The sequence below is a fragment of the Callithrix jacchus genome, chromosome 8, assembly GCF_049354715.1.
Source record: "Callithrix jacchus isolate 240 chromosome 8, calJac240_pri, whole genome shotgun sequence".
NCBI lineage: Eukaryota > Metazoa > Chordata > Mammalia > Primates > Cebidae > Callithrix > Callithrix jacchus.
The window spans coordinates 17,574,116-17,597,588 of record NC_133509.1 but is presented as its reverse complement, the minus strand read 5'-3'; the positions used below and the strand labels follow the sequence as shown (position 1 = coordinate 17,597,588).

At 48.5% G+C, this 23,473-nt stretch overlaps 2 long non-coding RNA genes across 2 annotated transcripts in view; both read left to right on the top strand.

Annotated features, from left to right (window-relative positions):
* Positions 1-15,099, top strand: part of LOC118144810 (uncharacterized) — a 39,331-nt gene extending 24,232 nt beyond the window's left edge. The window contains exons 2-3 of the long non-coding RNA XR_004729587.3: positions 12,753-12,865; positions 13,521-15,099. This is a non-coding gene — a long non-coding RNA (uncharacterized LOC118144810). The remainder of the gene's footprint in view (positions 1-12,752; positions 12,866-13,520) is intronic.
* The window catches only part of LOC108593623 (uncharacterized), a 125,576-nt gene that overhangs the window by 39,295 nt on the left and 62,808 nt on the right, over positions 1-23,473 (top strand). The window lies entirely within an intron of this gene.

The following is a 23,473-nucleotide window of genomic DNA, read 5'->3' as shown; positions in this document are numbered from 1 at the left end:
CCCCATTTGGCCAGGACCTACCTGCCCCCTGGAGTTAATAACTTTCCCAAGCCTCGTTGCCCCAATTATTATAGAATGCCTTTTCCCAGAAGACTTCAAGTTCACTGGAGGGAGGCTTGGGTACAGGAGGAGCAAGGTGTCAGAGAGGCCTGTGTTCATTCCAGCCTTCCCCGCTGCTGGCTGTGTGGCCCTCCCCCAGTTACATAAGTTCTCTGAACTCACTAGTCCCATCTGGAAAAGAGAAAAAGAATGCCTGCATCACACCATTGCTGTGAGACTGAAAAGAGGTCAAGTGCATCAAACGCCCCGCAGAGTCTGGCACATGGGAGGGGCTTGATCCATGCTGAAATCTTTCCTTCCACTGGAAGAACCCACAGAATAAAGGGGCAGGGAGAACAGGCAACTGGCTTCCGATGGTGCCCCAGCAGGGCTAAAAACTGAAGTGAGGTTGTGCTTACTGAAAAAATGGGGTGGTTGGGTAAATGGGTGAGAATAAGACACGCTAGATCCAGAATGCTATCCAACAAGGACCTGGGGCCCCTCCGGGGAGCTGACGCAGCAGAAATGACCACAGCTGGCTTCCTTTCTCTTTTGTGTCCCAAACCAATGGAAGAGGCCTCTGGATTCCTCTGATCAAGTTCTGCTCCCCAGAGCTGCCGATCGGGGCAGATGCTGCTCTGAGAGGTCGACAAGAAAGAGAGGTCAGGGCAAGACAGACATCAGAGAGATGACTGTGCTCAGCTTGGTGAATTTGAGACACCAACGAGCCTTCAGGCTGGGAGCAACAGAGGAAGTCTCAGGCTAACTCTGCCTCTCTGAGTGAGCTTCAGTTTCCTCTTCTCTGCAACAAGAGCATTAGGCTGTGTAATCCCTAGAAGGAGACCCTTCTGCTCAGCAAGCTCAGTTTAGCTCTGTGTGGGTGCGTGCATCTGTGTGTGTGTATGTGTGTGTATGTGTGTCCTTTGAGGTCCCTAAGCACTCAAACATAGCTAATTCAGACTCCATTGATTCTGAACGTGTAATTTTTTTGACTTGGACTAGGCTTAAGGCTACTTTTGCATAATTCACATACAAAAAACTTGGTACGCTCATGAATAGTGTTGCTGTGATGATGGAAGAATCATTTCCATGACATGGGGCTGCCTCTCATCAAATGCTTTTCAGGTTCAAGCAGCATAGACGGGAGCTCCCTCTTCCTGCCAGGCACTGCCCTGGCCCTACAACCCCTGGACACTCTCGGGCCTTTCCCTTTGTGTCCTAGGAGACTTTCCTGAGCTGCACCGACCAACTCACTAACTGGATACTCACTGTGCTCATTTCTTTATTCAAAATCATAATGGACAGATACATTTCTTTATTCACTATATATACATACTATATATACACAGTGAATAAAGAAATGTATCTGTCCATTATGGTTTTGGACAGTATGACTTTGGACATACATAATCTGTCCATTATGATTCTAATGTTTATAACAATATTTTAAAGTTCAAGCATTGTGGCTTTGCATTGCAACTTGTGATTCTTTTTTTTTGAGAGGGAGTTTCACTCTTGTTACCCAGGCTGGAGTGCAATGGCACAATCTTGGCTCACCACAACCTCCGCCTCCTGGGTTCAGGCAATTCTCCTGCCTCAGCCTCCCGAGTAGCTGGGACTACAGGCATGCGCCACCATGCCCAGCTAATTTTTTGTATTTTTAGTTGAGACGGGGTTTCTTTTTTTTTTTTCTTTTACTTTCTAGGACCATTTTTTTCCTTTTCATGTTCTTTCTCCTTGGTATTTCCCAGTGTTTCTCGTAGGGTGCCTTTGGGGATTGGGGTGAGTGGGAGGTCCTGTTCTTGCAGCGTATTTCTTGTCCATGGCTGCCAAGCATCTACCATACTAGCATCCCCTATAGCCCCATATTGTGAAAACCAAAGAATACCTCACAAGTTGTCTGCCACCCCCTGGGTTGCTGCCATACTCTGCAAGAACCACTGTGGAGTAGGTCTCACACAGTGGTAGGGAGAGGTCTGTATCTGGGACAGCTGAGGAAGGCAGTCATTTTATTTGGCTTCCAAATGGGCCAAATGAGCAAAAGAAATACTTCCCATGTTCCCAGCTGTTATCAGTTGACATTGTCTAGGAATGTGGTTTTAAACTTCATTTGCTAGTGTATCGATGGGACTGGGCATCTGGAAATAAAACAAATGTCCTCTTGTTTCCCTGCACCAACGAGGGTAGGCAGGGCAGAGGGACTGGCTGTTTTATTTTATTTTTCTTTAAATTGTGGTAGCATGTTTATGTGATACAGATGAAGTCTGTTCAAGGAGTATTCTTAGTTCCTAAAGCTCCATAGTGAAGGGTTGAGCATAGTTTTTTTTATATAGGATCTGGTACGTGAATAAAAATAAAAATACTTGGCAGCACATGTAATGGGAGAAAATATCTACAAGTCATATGTCAGATAATAGATTAATATCCATAGTACATAAAGAATACCTACAGCTCAACAACAACAAAACCAACTCAATTTAAAAATGAGCAAAGGTCTTAATAGAAATTTCTCCAAAGAAGAAAAACTGATGGCCAATAAGCACATGAAAAGACATTCAACATTACTAATTATTTATTTTTTTGAGGGAAAAAGAGAAAAAGAAGGGGAAAAAAAGAAAAAGAGGGGAAAAGGAATATTACTTCATTCCTAAAATGGGTTTCAATAATGGCCGATCAATATTTTGAGTGTTTAAAGTGGTTAATGCATATTTTATGTGTTTAAAATGGAGACCTCTATTGTGTTTATTTGTTCTGGCTCTGAGTTCAAGTCCTGGATATCGTTATCAATTTGTTGTCTCGTTGAATCTAAATCTCATTATGTGTCTTATGTATCTGGGTGTTAAGATCTCTTATTGTTACATTAATCCTTTTACCCTTGCATCCTTGTAGCTTTGAAATCTATTTTATTAAGTGTGAGAATTGCAACTCCTGAGATGGGGTTTCACCTTGTTGACCAGGATGGTCTTGATCTCTTGACCTCGTGATCCACCCGCCTCAGCCTCCCAAAGTGCTGGGATTACAGACGTGAGCCACCGCACCCGGCCATGATTCTTTTTGTGTGTCATCGTTGTGAATCTTGCTGAGAATATTCAGCATTATTTTAACTTTGTCTCTGTTTCCCCTGTTGATGCTCTTCCCTTGGGTGTTCATCGCTTGCCTGAGCTCAGGGGTCACGATGCTGGTTTTTCTAATGTTTAGCGATTCTTGATCATCTATTGACATCTTTTAATTTGTACTTGAGAAACTCTGTTCCTCCTGCAACTCTTCATGTCTTGGGCTGTGATTATTCTTTGCTTTTGTCCTTCTGTCACCTCAGTTCCTACTGCTTTGTATCTTCTAGGAATTCTTCAACATTCTGGTCTGTGTAACTCCACTTCCTCTCCCTCCCTGCCCCTTGGTCCCTCCCCCATCCCCCTGTCCCTGCTTCCTTCCTCTTTGCAGTGCTGACATAGACAGATTTCTTTCTTTCTTTCTTTCTTTCTTTCTTTCTTTCTTTCTTTCTTTCTTTCTTTCTTTCTTTCTTTCTTTCTTTCTTTCCCTTTCTTTCTCTTTCCCTTTCTTTCTTTCTCTTTCTTTCTTTCTTTCTTTCTTTCTTTCTTTCTTTCTTTCTTTCTTTCTTTCTTTCTTTTCTTTCTTTCTTTCTTTCTTCTTTCTTTTTCTCCTCCTCCTCTTCTTCCTCTGGTTGCTTTTCCTCCTCCTCCTTCAAAATGCATGGTTGTAGTAATTGCAGGAGACTTTGGCCAGAAGAGGAAGACATGGCCATGCTCATTCTGAATCTCCCTGGTTAAGCTCTTTCGTGTCTCTTTTCACGGTCCTTAGCGTAATCTACAAGATGGTTATCATTTCCTGCTTTTTATGGATGAAGAAACAGGGTTTGAAAGACTTCCTTGGAAGGAGGCAATGAGTAGCTGTCAGCTTGGAATCAGCTCCTCAGGATCCCAGTTGAGTCTTTCTTTTTCTTCTTCTTCCACCTTTCTGAAAACCCAGACACCTTTTGACCTGCTCCCAGTGGTAGGAAAGCCTGGTTGGAGTCAGTGGTTGGTGTGCATTTGGGTGCAAAAGAGCAATAGGAAGCCGCGTGCTCTCTGTGGAAGCTGCCCAGGAAGACCCTGCTGTGCTGTTTTGGGAGCAGAGAGATGGTTCGGGTTTGCACCTGTTGCACATCTGCTTTTACTTAGAACTAGGCCGGGGTGTAGATTATTCAACAACTCGGACAACTTTATCCCCCAAACGAACTTTAACTCCTGATGATTGGACTAAATTGTCTCGCTTATTAAGCTGTCTGTTGATTTTGTTCCAGGCAGTAGTTCTTAATAAAGTCAATTTCTAATTAAGTAAAAAAGTAGTGTAGACAAGGTGTGGGGTACAATCTGGAAACTGATTCTCAGGAATGCTGGGCACAGGAGCACCCATTTCTACTCTGGGATGGAGACTTTCAAACAAATGAGGGGAGTCAGAATATGTCCAGGGGTGCAGGAGGCCGTAACTGGGACCCCTGAAGCCTGGGACTTGAGAAGTAGGGGAGAATCAACTCCCTGATGCCCTGGGCGGGTGCCCATTTTAGGTTTCTCACCAGTCAGTGGGTGCATTTCTCAAAGGGCACTTTGAGCCTTGCATGAGGCCCTTGTCCCAAGTTCCTAGGAAAGCGGCGTGGGGAGTAGGACACCAGGTCTGGAAGTAAGCTGCGGTCACCTGGAAGCAGCTGGTCTGAGGGTGGCAGAAAGAGGCACAGCTGCCTGGGAGGGTGATCACAGAGGGCCTGGGAAGAGCTGTGAGCCAGAGAAACAGATTTCTGTCATACTGTGGATGGCAGCAGGGCCCTGACCTCCAGGAAGGGTAGGACCTGGGACCTAGAGCGCAGGGAAGGGGCTGGGCAGGGTACAGATCCAGAAACCTTGTGGTTCTCACCCAAGTCACTGCTGGTGCTGTGGCTGGTAGGGCCTGGAAACCTGGCATCGTGAGAAGCAGAAGCCAACTCCATTTATCCCCTTGGCGTCTCCCCGCCATCTGCTCTGTGGCTCCTGAGCAGAGGGCTGGATGCCGTCTCCATGGCTGCCCGTGGGAAACTGATCACGGTCCCTCCTCCCCCGGACTTGCCAGCTACCAGCACCTGGGCCTATTGTTGTGCTGGGCCTGGATATGAGGTCCCCAGCATCCTGCCCTCCAGAGACTGGATTTTCTGTGGACCTACACACAAAGTCTTCATGGGCTGGGCTGAATCAGGTGCCAGGTGCAGGCAGAGGCATGTAGGCAACAGGTGTGCTTTGAGCTGGATTACAAAGTTTTAAGAAAATCATGACTATTGATAGCCATTTCAAAAAAGGAATGATGCCAGGGCAAGGTGCCGTAGGGCAGATGTGTACATGTGTGGGCGTCACCTCCTGGGATCTAACTCCATACTGAAGTGGGGACTCCAGGGATGGTATCGTCCCATGAGGTCAAGGGCCAGCCCCTGCCCCAACCATAGCAAGGACTCTATTGTATCTATCAGTCTGGAGGATCCCCAAGAGCAGGTACTGTCTGTTTCCCTTCCCTCTATCCTGAAAGTGGGTTGGGCTTTTCCAAGGTCACAGTCAGTGTTTTTCCACCAGACTGGGAGCTTCAGAAGGTCATATGTCTTCAATAGATTGGAGAGCTTCCCAAGGGTAGGAAGTGCTCTCTTCACTGGGAGTTTTCTCAAAATAAGGACAGTGTCTTCCCAGTAAAGCAGGTGCCATTGAGTCCCGGCACCTTATTTCTCACTGTTTCCCAGTGTCCAGGACTGATCCCTGCACTCAGCGGATTCTCAGAGCTTACTGTTGGGGGTTGTGGCTGAATTGGAGATGTTCCTGCCCCTCAGTCTCTGGATCCAGCTGCTTTCCTCAATCTACCTCCCCAGTACCCTTGACCTTCCATCTCCATGGGTTCTTCATAGTGCAGATGGTCTCAGGAAAAAGGACCGTGCTCAGAGCTTGTCAAGAGCATCACACATACACATACGGGTTTAACTTAATCTTCAAATGAAGGAAGCTTACCTTAGCCCTGGGACTTACTAAGCAGCCATTATATAATTCATTAGTGTGCTAACAACCTCTCCAGAGCTCCCGACCTGGGAGGATGTGACTGATGCTCTGACACGTCACCCCAGAGCCTATTTAATTTCTGAAAGGCTGTACGTTTGTGTGTTCGTGCACGTGTGTGGTCTTCAAGGTAATGACAAACGCAGGCAGTGCAGGGAGGCAGGAGTCACTGAGTGTCAGGGGGCAGGACTCCAGTCCCACTCAGTGTGTGATCTTGGACAAGGCACTTGGTCCATTTTGGCCACAGTGAGTTACAGCCTGGAAACAAACCTTCCTCACCTTTACTTTAATCAGAGAAAATGGAAAGCAAAAGTGACTGTTCCTCCCTCCCTCCCTCCCTCCCTTCCTCCCTCCCTCCCTTCCTTCCTCCCTCCCTCCCTTCCTTCCTCCCTCCCTCCCTTTCTCTCCTTCCCTCCCTCCCTCTCTCCCTCCCTCCCTCCCCTCTCCCTTCCTTCCTCCCTCCCTCCCTGCCTTCCTCCCTCCTTTCCTTCCTTCCTTCCTTCCTTCCTCCCTCCCTCCCTTCCTTACCCTCTCTCCCTTTCTTTCCCTCTCACTCTTTCCCTTCCCCTCCCTCCCTCCTTTCCCCCTCCTTCCCTCTCTTCCTTCCTTCCTTCCTTCCTTCCTTCCTTCCTTCCTTCCTTCCTTCCTTCCTTCCTTCCTTCCCTCCTTCCCTCCTCCCTCCCTCCCTCCCTTCCTTTCCCTCTCTCCCTCTCTTTCCCTCTCACTCCTTCCTCTCCCTCCCTTCCCCTTTTCTTCCCTCCCTCCCTTCCTCCATCCCTCCCTTCCTTCCTCCCTCCCTTCCTTCCTTCTTTTGTTACTTCCTTCTTCCCTCCTTCCTTCCCTCCCTCCTTTCTTTTTGGAGGGAGAGGAAATTAACCCCTCCAGGTCTTGGTCGAAATTTCCCTCTGAGAAAAAGCAGAGGGGAAGACGCTGGAGATGAAAAAGGCGCTGTGTCTCTGGGGCAGGTCCTCATGGCGGTGCTTGTGCTCCAACCCCGATAAAGTTGCTTCTTCCATTCGGGCCAGATCACACAAGGTCCAGGGAGTGAGGGCTGCCTACTACAAGGTCCAGTGTTGACAACAACACATTGAGTCTGAAAGACTTAGACCCCGAGTCCCAGGACAGGGTGAGGGCGCAGTGTTTCCCGTCCTGGAGCTCCCCAAGGCCTGCTCGTCTCTCCCAGGGTCTGCTTCAGTGTCCGCAGCTCACCGTGCCCGTCAGTGCGTCACGTGGGGAGGCCCATGCCCGCTGGCTGGGGGACGGGCAGACTTGAGTTTGAGTCTCAGCTCTGCATTCGTGTTTGCTCTTTACTTGCATCTGAGCTTCCTGAGCAGCAGTTCCCTCACCTACTGGGTGGCCAGTGGGGACTGAATGGAAACACTTTAAGCTGGAAAAACTATCGTTTTAGAGACCCTCAGACATCTGCCTCCTGGAGTGGGCACTGTGCAGGCTGCTTTAAGCCAGGGACATCTGCACTCAGCGAGCACAGGGTGCTTCCCGCAGGCATCCAGCGTTCTCCGCTGTGATCCCCCCGGCGTGGAGCTGCTGTCCTGTGGCATTAAAGAAAACCATGCCCCTCTAAATGTGAGGAACTGTGTTCCCTGCCTAAGCCATCACTGATCCTAGGGACGTGTTTGGTGGTGTTTGGGTGTATGTATGGAACGTGTGTGTGTGAGTGTGTGTCTCTGTGTGTGTGTTTGTGTCTGTCCGAGGTGTGTGTCTGAGTGTCTGTGTGAGTGTGTGTGTGACTGTGTGTCTGTATGTCTGTGTGTCTGTGTGTGTATGTGAGTATGTGTATCTGTGTGTGTGTCGTGTGTCTGTGTGTGAATGTGTATGCATGAGTGTTTGAGTATGTGTGTGTCTGCATGAATGTGTATGTCTGTATGAGAGTGTGTGTGAGTGTGTGTGTGTGTGTGTGTGTGTGTCTGTTCTTGTGTGAACTTTTGCTCCCAGGAAATGGGAGGTGAAGACCTCATCAAATTAGGAGGGGCGTGTGGGCCGGACTTTGGCCCTTCGTGTTGGAGGTGGTGGAGAGGGATGGCCTGGCCTGGCACAGCTCTGCTTTGCCTGTGCTGCCAGCGTCTTGTGAGAGATGCCATGTGGAAGGGATTTGGGACAAGGCACAGCACACTCTTCTGAGTGTCTTGTCTGGGCTAAAATCCCGTAGAGTGTAGCTGTGGTTCTGAAGCAGATAGAGGCTGGCCCTGTTGGTTGTTCTGGGGTGAAGTTCATCCTGGAGAAGAGTCGGAGGCAGCCAGAAGGTGGGGCCAAAACTAGCCAGATGAAGGCCTTGGCTGGGAGTTGGGTTTATTCCCCTGGGCTGACAACAGTTGTGCATTTTCCTCTGGGTTGCAATTCCATTCTATTGCTTCCAAGTCTCTTCTCAGATGACCTGGCAGTGGAGAAATTGGAAGGCACAGTGTCCACGCACTAATGCTGAGGGTGAGATACAGATGCACGGAGCACATTTGGAAAAGCCCTGGCCATCTCTCTACCCCCTAACCCATGCTGTGCACATAGTAGGTGCTCAGAAAATGTGCGTTACTTGAATGGAAATGAGCAGCCTTTCCAGCCCAAACACTGAGGCCCCTGGCTCGCCCCCTCCTGCCATGCCCATCAATGCCAGGCCCACGTCAGGGTTTTTCATCTCCATCTTCCTCTGCGTTCCCGTTGTCCACATTAGGGGAAGGGTCCTGCTTGGACTGTTGCAGTAGCCTCAAGTCGCTTGGACTCTGCTCAGACTCTCCTCCCCCCATTGGCTCAGCAGATCCTCGACAGATTCTCTGCAGTTGGCTGCTTTCGTGAGGTTCCTCTCCGGCTCCAGATCGTTCCTGGCTCCCCACTGACTCCACGTAAAATCCAGACTTCTCAGCCTGGTCTTCCACAGTCTGACGTCAGCCTACCTTCTCATCCTCCCCGGGCCTGGAGGCATGCCAGCCAATTCAGGCCACTTGCCATTTTTCTTTCTTTCTTTTCTTTTTTGTTTTTTTGAGACGGAATCTCACTCGGTCGCCCCGGCTGGAGTACAATGGTGTGATATTGGCTCACTGCAACCTCCGCCTCCCAGGTTCAAATGATTCCCCTGCCTCAGCCTCCTGAGTAGCTGGGATTACAGGCCCATGCCACCATACCCAGAGAATTTTTGTATTTTTTAGTAAAGATGGGGTTTCACCATGCTGTCCAGGCCGGTCTCGAGCTCCTGACCTCATGATCCGCCTGCCTCAGCCTCCCAAAGTGCTGGGATTACAGGTGTGAGCCACCTCTCGCAGCCCCATTTTTCTTTTTCTTCCCTGCATTGCTGTCAGTGAAACCTTCTCTTTCCCTCAAGGAGCACCTCGAATGCTGACTCCTTCACATCACTTTCCTGAGTGTCTCGGCTCAAAGAGGGTTCCCTGCGTCTGAACTCCGTGTGTTCCAGTCTTGAGGTCCTTACCATGCACTGCTGGGGCATGCCATGCGGCCTTCCTTCCTCCGGCTCAGAAGCAGGGCCTCCACTTAGTCGCTTTGGTCTCCCCAGCACCCAGAGCAGATATTTGCACAGAAGAGGAGCTCGATAAATGTTTGTTTAATGAATAAATATACAATTCTAACCCAATGCCCTGTTTTCTTACAGTGACATTCAAGTCATCCTAGGCCAAAAAAAAAAAAAAAAAAAAAGATCCTATTTACTTTCCAAAATTGCCTCTCATATTGTTCAAAATTAAAATAAACACTCTGTAGATTAAGACCTGGGCTGTCATATTGTATCTGACACCATTAAGAACCGAGGTTAGGGTGCCTCACAGTTGACTTCCACTGATCTAAGATGTCAACAACAATATCGCCTGCCTGATGGGGTGACATCTGAGCTCCAAGGCATGCACTCCTGTCCTTTGGGTGCTTACCCCTGGCTTCATACACCCTGTGCCTTGGATCCGTGTCTGCCTCTCTGATTCAAGCCTTCCCCTGGATGACTGGGTCTCTGATCTTGGATTACATTCCTGTTTTGCTTACATTTTCTAGCTCTTATCTGCTAGGGTGCTTTGGGTGTAAGCAACAGAAAGTCCTGTGGCTAATGTATGCATAAAGGAGTTTATTGGGAGCAGAATGGAGGACAGTGAACCGACTCACAGCAATTAGAATTGGGATCACAAATAGGGTGGGGTGTGGGTGTCAGAAACAGGAGCACAGGAGCTATTGATGAAAGAACTGGTTCTTTTTTTTTTTTTTGAGACAGAGTCTTGCTCTGTTGCTCAGGCTGGAGTGCAGTGGCATGATCTCAGCTCACTGCAACCTCTGCCTCTCAGGTTCAAGCAATTCTCATGCCGCAGCCTCCCGAGTAGCTGGGATTACAGGTGCATGCCAGCACACTTGGCTAATTTTTGTACTTTTAGTAGAGTTGGAGGGGTTTTTGCTATGTTGGCCTGGCCAGTCTGAAACTCGGCCTCAAGTGATCCTCTCGCCTCGGCCTCCCAAAGTGCTGGGATTACAGGTGTCAGGCACTGTAAGCCTAAAAGAACAAGTTCTTTTCTTTCTTTCTTTCTTTCTTTCTTTCTTTCTTTCTTTCTTTCTTTCTTTTTCTTTCTTTCTTTCTTTCTTTCTTTCTTTCTTTTTTTCTTTCTTTCTTTTTTTTTTTTTGAGATGGAGTCTTGCTCTGTCACCCAGGCTGGAGTGCAGTGGCACAGTCTCCCCACAACCTCCCCCGCAACACCGGGTTCAAGCGATTTTTCTGCCTCAGCCTCCCAAGTAGCTGGGATTACAAGTGCACGCCACCACGCATAGCTAATTTTTTTTTTAGTAGAGATGGAGTTTCACCATGTTGGCCAGCTGGTCTCCAACTCCTGACCTCAGGTGATCTGCTTGCCTCAGCCTTCCAAAGTGCTGGGATTACAGGTGTGAGCCACCGCGCTGGCCTAAAGAACAGGTTCTTGAGGGGTTGCCATTGCTGCTGCCACTGCCAGGGCTAATGAGTGTCAACCATTTTGCCTTTTCACCACTCTGCTTCAGATTCAAACTCCAGGGAGAATCCCAGCGGGCCTAGCACGTGCTTCTGTTTCACCATCTGCTGCTCTGTTACTCTTTCCTGGTTTTTACCCATCCCTCACAGTCCCATCCATCACCCAGGCATGCATAGAGCACCCTGCAAGAGGCTCCCAGGGTTGCCTCCACCAGGGTGCTGGACTCCTGCCTAGCCCAGCTAACACAGCCTTCCAGGAGGTGATACAAGCAGCAGCGGAACGCTTAGCCACCCAGGGAACTGTCCTCTGCTTACCCACCATTGTAGAAAGTAAGCAGTTGCCTTGCTTAGCCCAGATTACAGGTCTTTAGTGAGCAATACATAAAGCAAATTTGGTTTGGGATTTCATGAGTGACTTTAAATCGCAAACCTTATGTTTTCTTTCCTGTGGCATGAAAGGCATAGGTCAATTCCGAAAGTTCGGTGACTGGTTCTTATACTAGAAATGCAGACTTGAGGACAATTTACCAATTAGCTAATTACTCGTCCTTCCTGGGCATTTAGCAAAGGGATCTTCAGGCGCAAGAGACGTATTCACATTGTTGATCTCAGTTGTTACAATACCAACATCAGCTTCCTGGGAAACGGGTCGGAGCAGAAGTCGTAAACACAGTGTTCTTCATTTCTACCCGTTGGACTTGTGGGTTGGCTTAATGCTAGCTTTCTCCCTAATAAAAGGCAAGGGAAATATCAGCTAGAAATTTCATAATTGGGGTGTTTGCCTCATTTCCTATTTTTAAGTGGCACAGACTTCGGAACTAAGGCTGTGTATGAGTCTGGCAAACGCTGCTGGTGGATGTGGGCTGAAGCTCCTGTCTGCAAAGGTACTGTTAAGAGGACAAAGAGCGGGCATAAATAATAGATTAAGAGTGGCTCCGATCAGGGTCTATTCGTCCAGCAGCCTCAAAATGAAAGCACGCAGCCGATGACTCATTGGATAATAGTAAATATGATGGGCTCGTGAAACCACCGGTTCCCACGGGGGCTGTTCGGCAGCCTTTGTCTGGTCTTGAGCTTGTTATGTGCGGAAGCTACCAATTTAAGCTGCCCTTCCCCCAGCAAAGACGTGGCTCCAGGGCAGAGAGGTATTTGGGTGATTCGCAAAGTGTGGGTGTCACAAGGAGAGGCGGATTGTTCCCCAAGGGAGGTTCCTCTGTTCCTCTGCGTGTGCCCTGGCCTGCTGCCTCCGGGCAGGTCCCCATCTGGGGATATCTGGATGCTATATGGGCTTCATTAAGGGGAAGGCAGAGACCTCGGCCCCGGGGAGCCAGAAATGGAAAGGAGACGTGGTCTTATCATAAAGTAAGGGTTCCAACTCCAACCTGGGAGACGAATAAAGAACATAAACATGCCTTCCCTCACCACGCTAGGCATTTCAAGCCAGAGTAGGGCTGATAATAACAACAGAAAGAACCTCCATTCTGGAGAGATACTGTTGCAGTGAAAGGGTTTGTCTTCAAATAAGGGGAGGCCATGTGGGCAGACACGTTGAACTGGTTCTCAGGGGTCCCTCAGGGCCGTGCTAGGACCCACGAGGAGAAGGATAAGCAGAATGAGTTGGGAGAATGTTTTCAACGTTATTGTTGTCTGAAAATGTCCCACAATTTCTTGCTACTGCAGGAATATATTTGTTCATTCACGGCTTTTTTTTTTTCCAGCCAGCCAACATCCCTTGATGCCCCAGGCATAGATTCAACGTCAATTTGTGAAAAAAAAAATAGAGGGAATGGGTGCTGCCTTCTCCTTGCAACTGGGGTGGATGCTCTAAGAGGTAGGTTCTTAACTCAAACACCTCAAGAGCAGGAATAACTGACAAAGAGGAAATGAGCCTCAGCTCTGCTCCGAGACTGCACAGGCAAAGGGATGGAGGTGGGAAGGGTAGAATCCATTGAGTTTATGATGTATGGCAGGTATGGGGCTGGACATTTTTTATAAGAACTCTGGACTGGGAGTTAGGGATTCAGTGACTGTGTTACCTTGGGTGAGTCACTTACCCTCTCTGGTCTTCAGTTTCCTTAGCAGTCAAAGTGTTACTGGTGGAGAGTGTCCAAGTTCTTGGAGTCTTGACCAAAGAACTGGACCAAACGTATGAACAAGCAAGGAAAGAATGAAGTCACAAAAGCAGAGATTTGTTGAAAATGAAAGTACACTCCACAGTGTGGGAGTGGACCTGAGCATAGAGGCTCAAGGGCCCCATTACAGAATTTCTGGGGGTTTAAATACGCTCTAGAGCTTTCCACTGGTTACTTGGCATGTGTCCCACGTAAATGGAGAGCATGAAGTGAAGTAACAAAGTCATTTACTTGGTGTACACCCTATGTACATGGAGTGGATGTTTCCTGTCGTAGCTGGAGTGGGAATCAGCCTCCAGACCCTATTTTCCTGCTTCAAAATGACAATAACACCTACCCTTACTCTCTTCAAAGGGCTGTGAAGAAATGATGAATCAATGAATTCATGAAGTAACCAATTCATGTCTCCATCCCACAAACACTTTTCCATGGCACCTTGGTGGCAGGCATTGCGCTCAGTGCTGACGAAAGAAAAGGCAACTGGGACCAGGCTTGCCTTCGAGTGGCCCGCAGCTTCACGTTGGAGGAATATACCAAGAGGACGGTGTGGCAGGTGACATCCATTAAAGTGGAAGGAGCGGGGGACTCGGAAGACTTAAGGCAGGGCGTGCTTCTGATGGAAGGTGGGGGAAGGTAGGAGACACATTGCAGCTTTCTGTATCTGGGAGAAGTTGAAGAGAAGAGTAGCTTCTAATATTACTGCCGTGAGGACAGACTACAGAATGCAGAAAACCCCTGTAAATAGGAAAGATATGTCTTGAATCTGCGCAAAGCCCCAGAGTCACGAATATCACCACAGCGCTGACGGGGCTTTTTTCCTGGGTCATTTTCCAAAAGGAAGCCAACTCTGGATCCCTTTCCAACTGTCATTGCAACTGATGAGGAGAACAAGGAATGGGAACTGAGAGGCACCCGACTCAGGCTCTTGCTCATGCCCGCTCAATGGTCTCTTCCCCCACAGCAGCTTTTCAGAGCCTGGGATTTAAATGTGCCACTCGGCAGAACTGTAACTGATTACAAACCTTGGGATCTGTGGGTTGCTAGCAAACAGTCCAAATCAAAAATAGCAAATCTGCACATAACAAAGGTCAATTATCTTCTAAGCATGCATCTGCTTATGCGACACACAATATTTATGCTGTAAGTTCCTAGGGGCCCGGGTGGAGATGTTTTATGTTTCCCCATCTGGCTTCTGCCCAGCGAACCTTACATGCTGTGGGTACTTCGGAAATACAGATGGTGTGACGGAACGATGGTTTTTCCTTTGCAGACAGTCACCTAACTGGATAATTTGGTGGCCAGTGACACTGTGGACTCTGGAGGTCAGCAAACCTGGGTTAAATCCAAGTTCTGCACCTGCCTAGCTGTGTGAACTTGGGCAAGAAATGTAATTTCTTTATGTCTCAGTTTGTTCATCTGCAAAATGAGTGTTAACAACACTCACCTCGTAGGTGAGGAGTGAACGAGATGGTGAGTGCACCCTGAGCCAATAGTGAGAGCTCAATAAACAGTTCCCGGCGGCAGCGTCTTGTTGCCTCCATCTTCATCTTCATCGTCATCATTCTTGACCCCTGAGGGCCAGGAGTAGAGGGGAGGATGGCCGAGGTCCCCACAGGGTCTTCTGCATGGCTCCTCAGCTCCTGGGCTCTTGCCCCAACACAGACACTGGCCCTAGAACCAGTTTTTCTCTTAGTTCAGTGCCTCCCAAACTTGAGTGTGGAGCGGAATCAACGGAAGCACTTGTTAAAACACAGGCACCACAATGGAGGGGGAGGTGGGGAGGGATAGCCTGGGGAGAAATGCCAAATGTGGGTGAAGGGGAGAAGAAAAGCAAAGCACACTGCCATGTGTGTACCTACGCAACTGTCTTGCATGCTCTGCTCATGTACCCCCAAACCTATAATCCAATAAAAAATTAAAAACAAAAAAAAAAACACAGGCACCGCCCCACTTGCAGGGTTTCTGGTTCAGTAGGTTTGGGCGGCTCTGGTCTGATCATTTGCATTTCAAAGGAGTCCTCAGGTCCTGCTGCTGCTGCTCGTCTAAGAATTACAGTTTAAGCATTGGCAACAAAAGCCAAAATAGACAAATGGGACCTAATGAAACTCCACAGCTTCTGCACGGCAAAAGAAACAGTCACTAGAGTGGATCGGCAACCAACAGAATGGGAAAAAATTTTTGCAGTTTACCCATCTGACAAAGGGCTGATATCCAGAATTTACAAAGAACTCAAACAGATTTACAGGAAAAAAACAAACAAGCCCATTCAAAAGTGGGCAAAGGATATGAACAGACACTTTACGAAAGAAGACACATATGAGGCCAACAATCATATGAAAAAATGCTCATCGTCACTGGTCATCAGAGAGATGCAAATCAAAACCACATTGAGATACCATCTCACGCCAGTTAGAATGGCGATCATTAAAAAATCTGGAGACAACAGATGCTGGAGAGGATGTGGAGAAAAAGGAACACTTTTACACTGTTGGTGGGAGTGTAAATTAGTTCAACCATTGTGGAAGACAGTGTGGCGATTCCTCAAGGCCTTAGAAATAGAAATTCCATTTGACCCAGCAATCCCATTACTGGGTATATATCCAAAAGACTATAAATCGTTCTACTATAAGGACACATGTACACGAATGTTCATTGCAGCACTGTTTACAATAGCAAAGACCTGGAATCAACCAAAATGCCCATTGATGATAGACTGGATTGGAAAAATGTGGCACATATACACCATGGAATATTATGCCGCAATCAGAAATGATGAGTTTGTGTCGTTTGTAGGGACATGGATGAATCTGGAGAACGTCATCCTCAGCAAACTGACACAAGAACAGAAAATGGAACACTGCATATTCTCACTCATAGGTGGGTGATGAAAAATGAGAACACATGGACACAGAAAGGGGAGTACTAAACACTGGGGTCTATTGGGGGGAAAAGGGGAGGGCCAGTGGGAGGGGGAGGTGGGGAGGGATAGCCTGGGGAGAAATGCCAAATGTGGGTGAAGGGGAGAAGGAAAGAAAAGCACACTGCCATGTGTGTTCCTACGCAACTGTCTTGCATGCTCTGCTCATGTACCCCAAAACCTAAAATCCAATAAAAAATTAAAAAAAAAAAAAAAAAGGAATCACTGTCCTAGTTTAATCCAGGAACCCTCCCCAAGCGTATCCAATCATCAGGACCTCTGAATGCCATTTGCCCAGTAGCTGAACTGGCTCCCCAAAGCCGGCTGTTCTTACCGATAGGGGAAAGCCTATTACCCCATGCATATGGTCACTTCTGAAAATTTTCCTCTTTTCTACCTAAGATTATTCACCCAAATTCTTGAGTTCCCCAAACACTAAGTGACATGGCTTGGCTGTGTCCCACCCCAATCTCATCCTGAATCACAATCACCATATCAAGGGAGGGACCTGGTAGGAGGTGATGGCATCATGGGGGTGACCGCCTCCATGCTATTCTCCTGAGAGTGAGTGAGTTCTCATGAGATCTCATGGTTTTATAAACGGCAGCTTCCCTGGGCTATTCTCTCTCTTTTCTGCCACCTTGTGAAGAAGGTACTTGGGGCTTCTTCACCTTCCGCCATGATTGTAAGTTTCCTGAGGAGTCAATTACACCTCTTTCCTTTATAAATTACTCAGTCTCAGGTAGTATCTTTACAGCCGTGTGAAAACAGACTAATACACTAATAAGAGGTAGTTCAGGCTTCCTGGGTGATAAGGCCCATGAGGGCAGGGACTGGTGTGCCTCTTTCTCCACTGCCTCTCCAGGACTCAAGGTAGTTTTATCAAGTGGAATAAATTGTGGAGGCAGGTGCCTCAGTGAGAAGGGTTTGCTCATGATTGATGCTCATGTCTCTGATGCCAGAGGAGCCTAAGGCACTTTGTGGTGGAGTTGGTACACTTCCCTTTACTTGGTAACTCAGCGGATGGTCCAGCCCTGGAAGCTCTTCTAATATTTAATGCACTGGAAATTGCATAAGCAACTTTTTATATTTGCAGCCTGTGCGTGGTGCTGAGGGTCCCATGTGAGTCCTACCCTGAATATTACCCCATCATCACCTCCTTCAGGAAGTCTTCCCTAAACGCTCCTCCCCCGTTGGGCATGGTGCTGTTTCTCAGTGCTTCATCGAGGGCCAATGTGTCCTCCTTCACCATCCCACTTAGCCCATCGTGTTACATGTTATTGTTTACTTCACAGTCTCTCTTCTGAGAGTTTTTGAGGACAGGAACTGTGTTTAATTGGCATTCAGTGATTGTTTGTTGAATGACTGACTGAATGAATGAATATGGAATCTTCTAAAGTTACATGCCCAATAAGCACGTTTACAGCAAATGCTGCTGGATGATCACAAGCATCTCCTTCTCCTTTCCCTGTCTACAGCTCCTTCAGCCCCTCCTGCGATCCGCACAGGTGGCTCCTGTGTGTAAGAGCTGTGAGCTCAGAGAGTGAAGGAGCCTTAAGAGGGCAGTGCTCTCATGACTCTAAAACCTGCCCCCACTCCACAAGCAAAGCTTTGCTTCACTCACTCCCACCAGGCTCCAGCCTCTAGGTCCAGCACCCTACTGGCTGGTAGGGTGGGGCGAGGTCTTGAAGGAGCCTTCCGTGGTAACTGGGGGCTGCCCTGACCTTGTGCCTGTGACAGGGAGTGATGAAAAGCAGTGGTCTGAAATAGACCCTCTGCTCCTCAGACTGAGGGCTGCTTACTCACCTCTCTGAGTCCTGGCTTTTCTGCTCTATAAGGTGGAAATAATAAAAGTACCAGCCTCATAACATTGCTGTGAGGATTAACTGAGATATTTGTAAAGTGCTTGGAATACTGTCTGTCATATAAGTGTTCAATAAGTAATGTTAGCTATTCTGTTGATGACAACGATGAAACACAGGACGCTGTGTTACTCCCTTGTGTCCTGTCAATCTGCTTGGTACCTGAGCTCCTCTGAGACCAGGGCTTGCCTGGCTCCTGAGACCTCCCCTTTAGGGATCAAATCCTGCCTGGGGCCCACACCTGCTGTTTCACCTCCGCTATGCTGTCTTCTGGGATCTTAGCATCCTACCTGCTCCTGGCACCCCTGCCTGCTGGGACACTGCCTGACACCTACCTCCCTGAATTGACTGTGTGTGTATGTGTGACAAGCCCCTACCACCTGCTGCCACTCCGACCTGGGGTTCCACCTGCCTGGTTCACTGTCCCTTGTTATCAACATCTGATTTCATCCCAAGCACCTGATACTCCTGACTGACCTTGCCTCCACATCCCTACCCCCACCAAAAACCTACCCAGTGTGGGTATGCTGCTTCCTTTCACTTCCTCAGACTTTAATTTGTCTTGGGACGTGCTTCCAGGAGACCCTCCACACCCAGACTCATCCTGACCTTCTCCTGGAAGATGCCACGTGGAGTTTCTGACCTCCAGCGATGCTGGAGGGCCAATTGCTTGTTTCTTGTTTATTGCATGTACATTGCTATACAACAGTGAATGCTGGAGGACAGATGTAAATCCAGCGCTTACTGGGTCTGTCTAGGGTCCCTTTCCACCAAATCAAGGGACGAAGGGAGTCTGCCGAAAGTTTGATCTTAATCGATGGTTTTGCAAGGCTCATCTCCTACCCCACAGTGCTGATTCAAAGACCATGTGCCCTGAGTTCTGGGAGCAGAGAAATAAATTGTTGCTATTATGGATGAAGCAACTATCAAAAATCTATTTTTAATCTCTTCTTCCTCTTAAAATAATCGAGGCTCTCTTTTCGTAAGAGGAAGAATGCAGGCTTTGATATGAGGAAAGGTGCAAAAAGCTCCCCTTCTTTTAGTTGAAAATGCTAATTGAGCAGCCACTTATTTTTTTAACCTTCATTAACTGCATTAGCCTGCATTAACACCTTTTAAAACCTCCTTTAAATCGTGTTCAATTCACTGTCTTTAATCTCTGCTTTTCCAAGAGTGTGGAATCATTTTGATCCTCATCTTCATCTTTTCTTTGATGACAACTTTTGGTTTAATTTGTATCTGGGAATTGAAATGCAAATTTGCAATTACCCGTCATCCCCTTCTCCTCATGCTCTGCTGGAGTGCGGGGAGGCACATCAGAGCAGGTGCTGTGTGTCCCTGGCCAGAACACCCTGCCAGGCCTTCCCAGGCCCCGTGGGTGGTTGGGGGAACAGTTCACGCTATTCCTGCAGGTTCTAGGCATGAGAAATAAGTTGTATAAAGTGTTCAGTGCTCTGCCTATTACATCATAAGCTTTCACCCAGGGGTAGCAACTGTTTGCTCTTCAAAAATGTTGAAGGATATTCTTTCTTGTCTCCTGAACATTGCATTTCGTTGTCCTTTGCCAGACTCTCTTAATAGTGCAGGAGTGTTGTGGACATTTTCAAGAGAAGAAAGATATAAAACTATATTGGTTTCTCATTAAGTTAAACATAGAGTTACCATATGACCCAGGAATCCACTCATGTGTATACTGAAAAGAATTGAAAGCAGGTGTTCAAAGATACCCTGTACATGATGTACACAGCAGTGCTGTTCCCAGCAGCTGAAAGCTGGAAACAGCCCAGATGTCCATCAACTGATGAATGGATAAACAAGTGTGGAATCTTCATGCAGTAGAATATTATTCAGCCTTCAAAAGGAATGAAGTACTGGTACACACCGTAACACAAACAGACCTCGAACATTATTCTAAGTGAAAGAAGCCAGGCACAGAAGTCCACATGTCATATGATTCCATTTGTACAAAATGCCCAGAGTGAGCAAATCCATAGAGACAGGAAGCAGATTAATTGTGTTCTACCTCCAGCTGGTGAGAAGACTTCACTCTGCCCTGGCTATCATCTGACAACCTTGTGTTTTGCTTTTTAATCTACTAAGGAAGAGAGTCTGAGTGGCCCAGATTGGTGTGTGTGTCTGTGTGTGTGTGTGTGTGTGTGTGTGTGCGCGTGTGTGATCCTTACCCAGGGCAGGGTCTTGGGACATCTTCATGATTCTTGGCCCCAGCCCAGTATCCATTAGGGGCTGTTCCCAGAGAATGGGAGTCCAGGGGTAGTCCCTCCACCGGTGCCCATGACACTGTCCCTCAGTGGCTGATGCTGGGCAGGGATGAAATGAGCCAGGACATGCAGAGGAGTGAAGGAACAGCCCTGGGGATAAGCCTGACCACCCTGTGGTCAGCGTCACCTTCTCTTCCTATCCTCGAACTGGAAGCTGCAGCTTCAAGCATCTTGAGAATATAGCACCTTGGTCCGCCTGATTCTCCTTTCGCTTTGCACCTCTACCTAAGACCGACAAAACTTCTCACACTCAATTTGAATCCCGTCTCATCCTTGAAGCCTTCCTTGGTTAGCCCAAGAAGGGCTAAGTTTTATCTCCCTCCTCTGTGTTTCTCTTTCCCCGTAACTTGCACATGGCTCTGAGCACAGATTCCCAACTGATGCCTCTAGAATGCAACTTCTCACAGTGTGTGTGTGTGTGTATGTGTGTTCTCACTCATACAACTGCTCTGTATGGGCCACTCTTGTCACCTTTCTAACACCAGCACAGTGCTTAGTGTTGTAGAAGGGTGATTGGGAGTCCACGGTGGCAACTCCCTACAGGACACAGGTGAGACCTGGTTGGAAAGTGATAGAAAAGGATCTGGTGGTTCAATGAGTCCCCATCGGCCTTGGCCAGGGCCACAGAAAGAGGGTTGACCTGCAGAGCTGTGGGCTCAGGCCACTGGGGTCTATGCACATGAACAAGGACCTCATGGGAAGATCTCATTCTAAAGGGAGAAAGGCAAGGGGTGGGGGGGGGCGCACAAACACAAGCCTCCGCTGGGCACAAGGGTAATATTAAGTGTACTACACGCTGTGCACTGCTCAGACTCAAAAGGAAAAGCCACACCTGGACTCCACTGAATGTAGGGACTCCACTGGAGAGATAAGACTTCCACGAGGCAGCTTAGCTGCACTTGAATCCCGGACATTCCATTGACTGGCTGAGAGTAAGCATCGTTTTTTTTTGAGATGGAGTCTAGCTTTGTTATCCAGGCTGGAGTGCAGTGGCATGATCTCGGCTCACTGCAACCTCTGCCTCCTAGGTTCAAGGGATTCTCCCACCTCAGCCTCCTGAGTAGCTGGGATTACAGGCACACACCACCATACCCAACGAATTTTTGTATTTCTAGTAGAGACGGGGTTTCACCAAGTTGGTCGGGCTGGTCTCGAACTCCCGACCTCATGAACCACCCGCCTCGGCCTCCCAAAGTGCTGGGATTACAGGCCTGAGCCGCCAAGCCCGGCTGAGAGCAAGCCTTCTAACTTCAGTTTTCTATTCAGCAAAATGAATAGAAAACACCTATTTTGCAGGGTAGTTGAGATGATGAAAGAGAATGGATTCAAAGCACTTCACCGCACAGCAGATAATTACTGCTCAGTGAGAAGAAGTGACTTATATGACTTAGGGCTAGAGGGCATGGCGGGGAACTCCTGAAGCTGAGTGGAGTCTGGAGGAAGCCATGAGTAACTGAGAAGGCCTTGGGGCTCTGGGGCCCTGCTTGGCAGCTGGCTTCTGATGGCTCCTTGGGGTGGGGTGAACATCTCCCAGGAGGCGGGGGAGCCCAAAAACCCTGTTTGCTCTGAGATGGTGGCACGGAGACGCATTTGCAGAAGGCAGCCTCCCCTGTGTCTCGCCTGGCTGGTCTGTCCAGGCATGAACAGAGGTTGGCAAGTGAGGAAACACAAACCTTCCCAGCAAGGAGACCTCTCCTGCTTGTGTTCACAAGTTGTCTGCTCCTATTCTGACCTGTGAAATGATAAAGACTCAGCCAGGCATGGTGGCTCACACTTATAATCTTGGCACTTTGGGAGGCCAAAGTAGATGGATCATTTGAGGTCGGTCACGAGTTCGAGACCAGCCTGGCCAACATGGTGAAACCCTGTCTCTACTAAAAATACAAAAATTAACTGGACATGGCAGCAGGTGCCTGTAATCCCAGCTACTTGGGAGGCTGTGGCAGGAGAATTGCTTGAACCTGGGAGGCAGAGGTTGCAGTGAGCTGAGATCGCGTCACTGCACTCCAGCCTGGGCAACGGAGTGAGACTCTGTCTCAAAAAAAAAAAAAATAATAATAAAAACCTGTGGTTGTTAAGATGCTTGTGTGGTTGGGGGCATGTCATCCTCGGGTGACTTCCCGACCCTCAATACTCTTGAACTTCGGCAGTGGAGGGACGGGTAGAGTGTTTTTTCCTGGAGACTCTGAGGGGTGCAGGAGGGTTGGAGGGCAACCTCCAATTCTTGCAGACCTTTTGGCAGGAATGAGCAAACTGAGGGGGCCTAGTGTAAGGAACTTGCATTCAGTGAAAGACACTAGGCTTGGAAAGGACTGGTTTAAGGTGCTAATTGGGGTCTGGGGGTAGGGGGAAAAAGACAGGCTGGAGCAGAAGTCCCTGGGAAGCTGTGAGGGAGGAGAGAAGCCTGTGTTGGAGACAGGCGGTGCCTAACTGGGAATGGAGGACGCATTCTCATTTTCATGCTTGCTCTGATTCTGTCTCCTCTTCTCTGCCTCTTTTCATCATGTCTCAGAGAAACTCCTCTATGAACCTGGAGCCATCAGCCCCACCATGAGTGCTCCTGTCTGGGGCAGACCCCCTGAGCAGGGCTAGGGGAGGAGGATTTGCTGGTAAAGCTGGTTCCAAGTTAGGGCAGTGCCAGGCTTTCCAGGAAGCCTCTCCTCTCTGGCGTGTGTACACAGGCACGTGCATGCTCTGTGCCTGTGGGCATGCAGGGTGGGGTGGCGCCAGTGGGCACAGTGGAAGCGTCTGGGTGGGAATCTGGGTGTGTGCTCATGCATTTATGGATGTGTGTGTGTGCATGAGTGACTTTCCCCGAGTGCGTCTTTGTGAGTATGGGCGTTTGCACATGTGCGCCCCACGGGAGAGCTGGAACTCAGTATGTTTTTCATGGATATGGCTAGGGACGTGGCCTTATGGCTCCAAGTCACACAGCCTGAATGATTTTGCTGCTTCAGTTGTGTATGGCCTGTTCTCGTTTTCAACTTACGGTTTGAGAAGTTGCTTCCCAAGAGAAGAGTAGATAGAGCAGGGAGTCCTCTGAGCATTCCACGGATCCTTTGGGGGAGGCCACGGGCTGGCGTCGGAGCCTCTGCAGCTCTTGGCCCTTGGTGGCTTTCCGTGTCTTCCTGCTCCCACTTTCAGCCTGAGCTCACTGTAGGTATTCTGAGGATGGACAAGACAGTCCAGCCTTGGGGAAGACTGTGAGGGGGTGGGGGTAAACAGAGTCAGAACCAAGAGAACTGCATG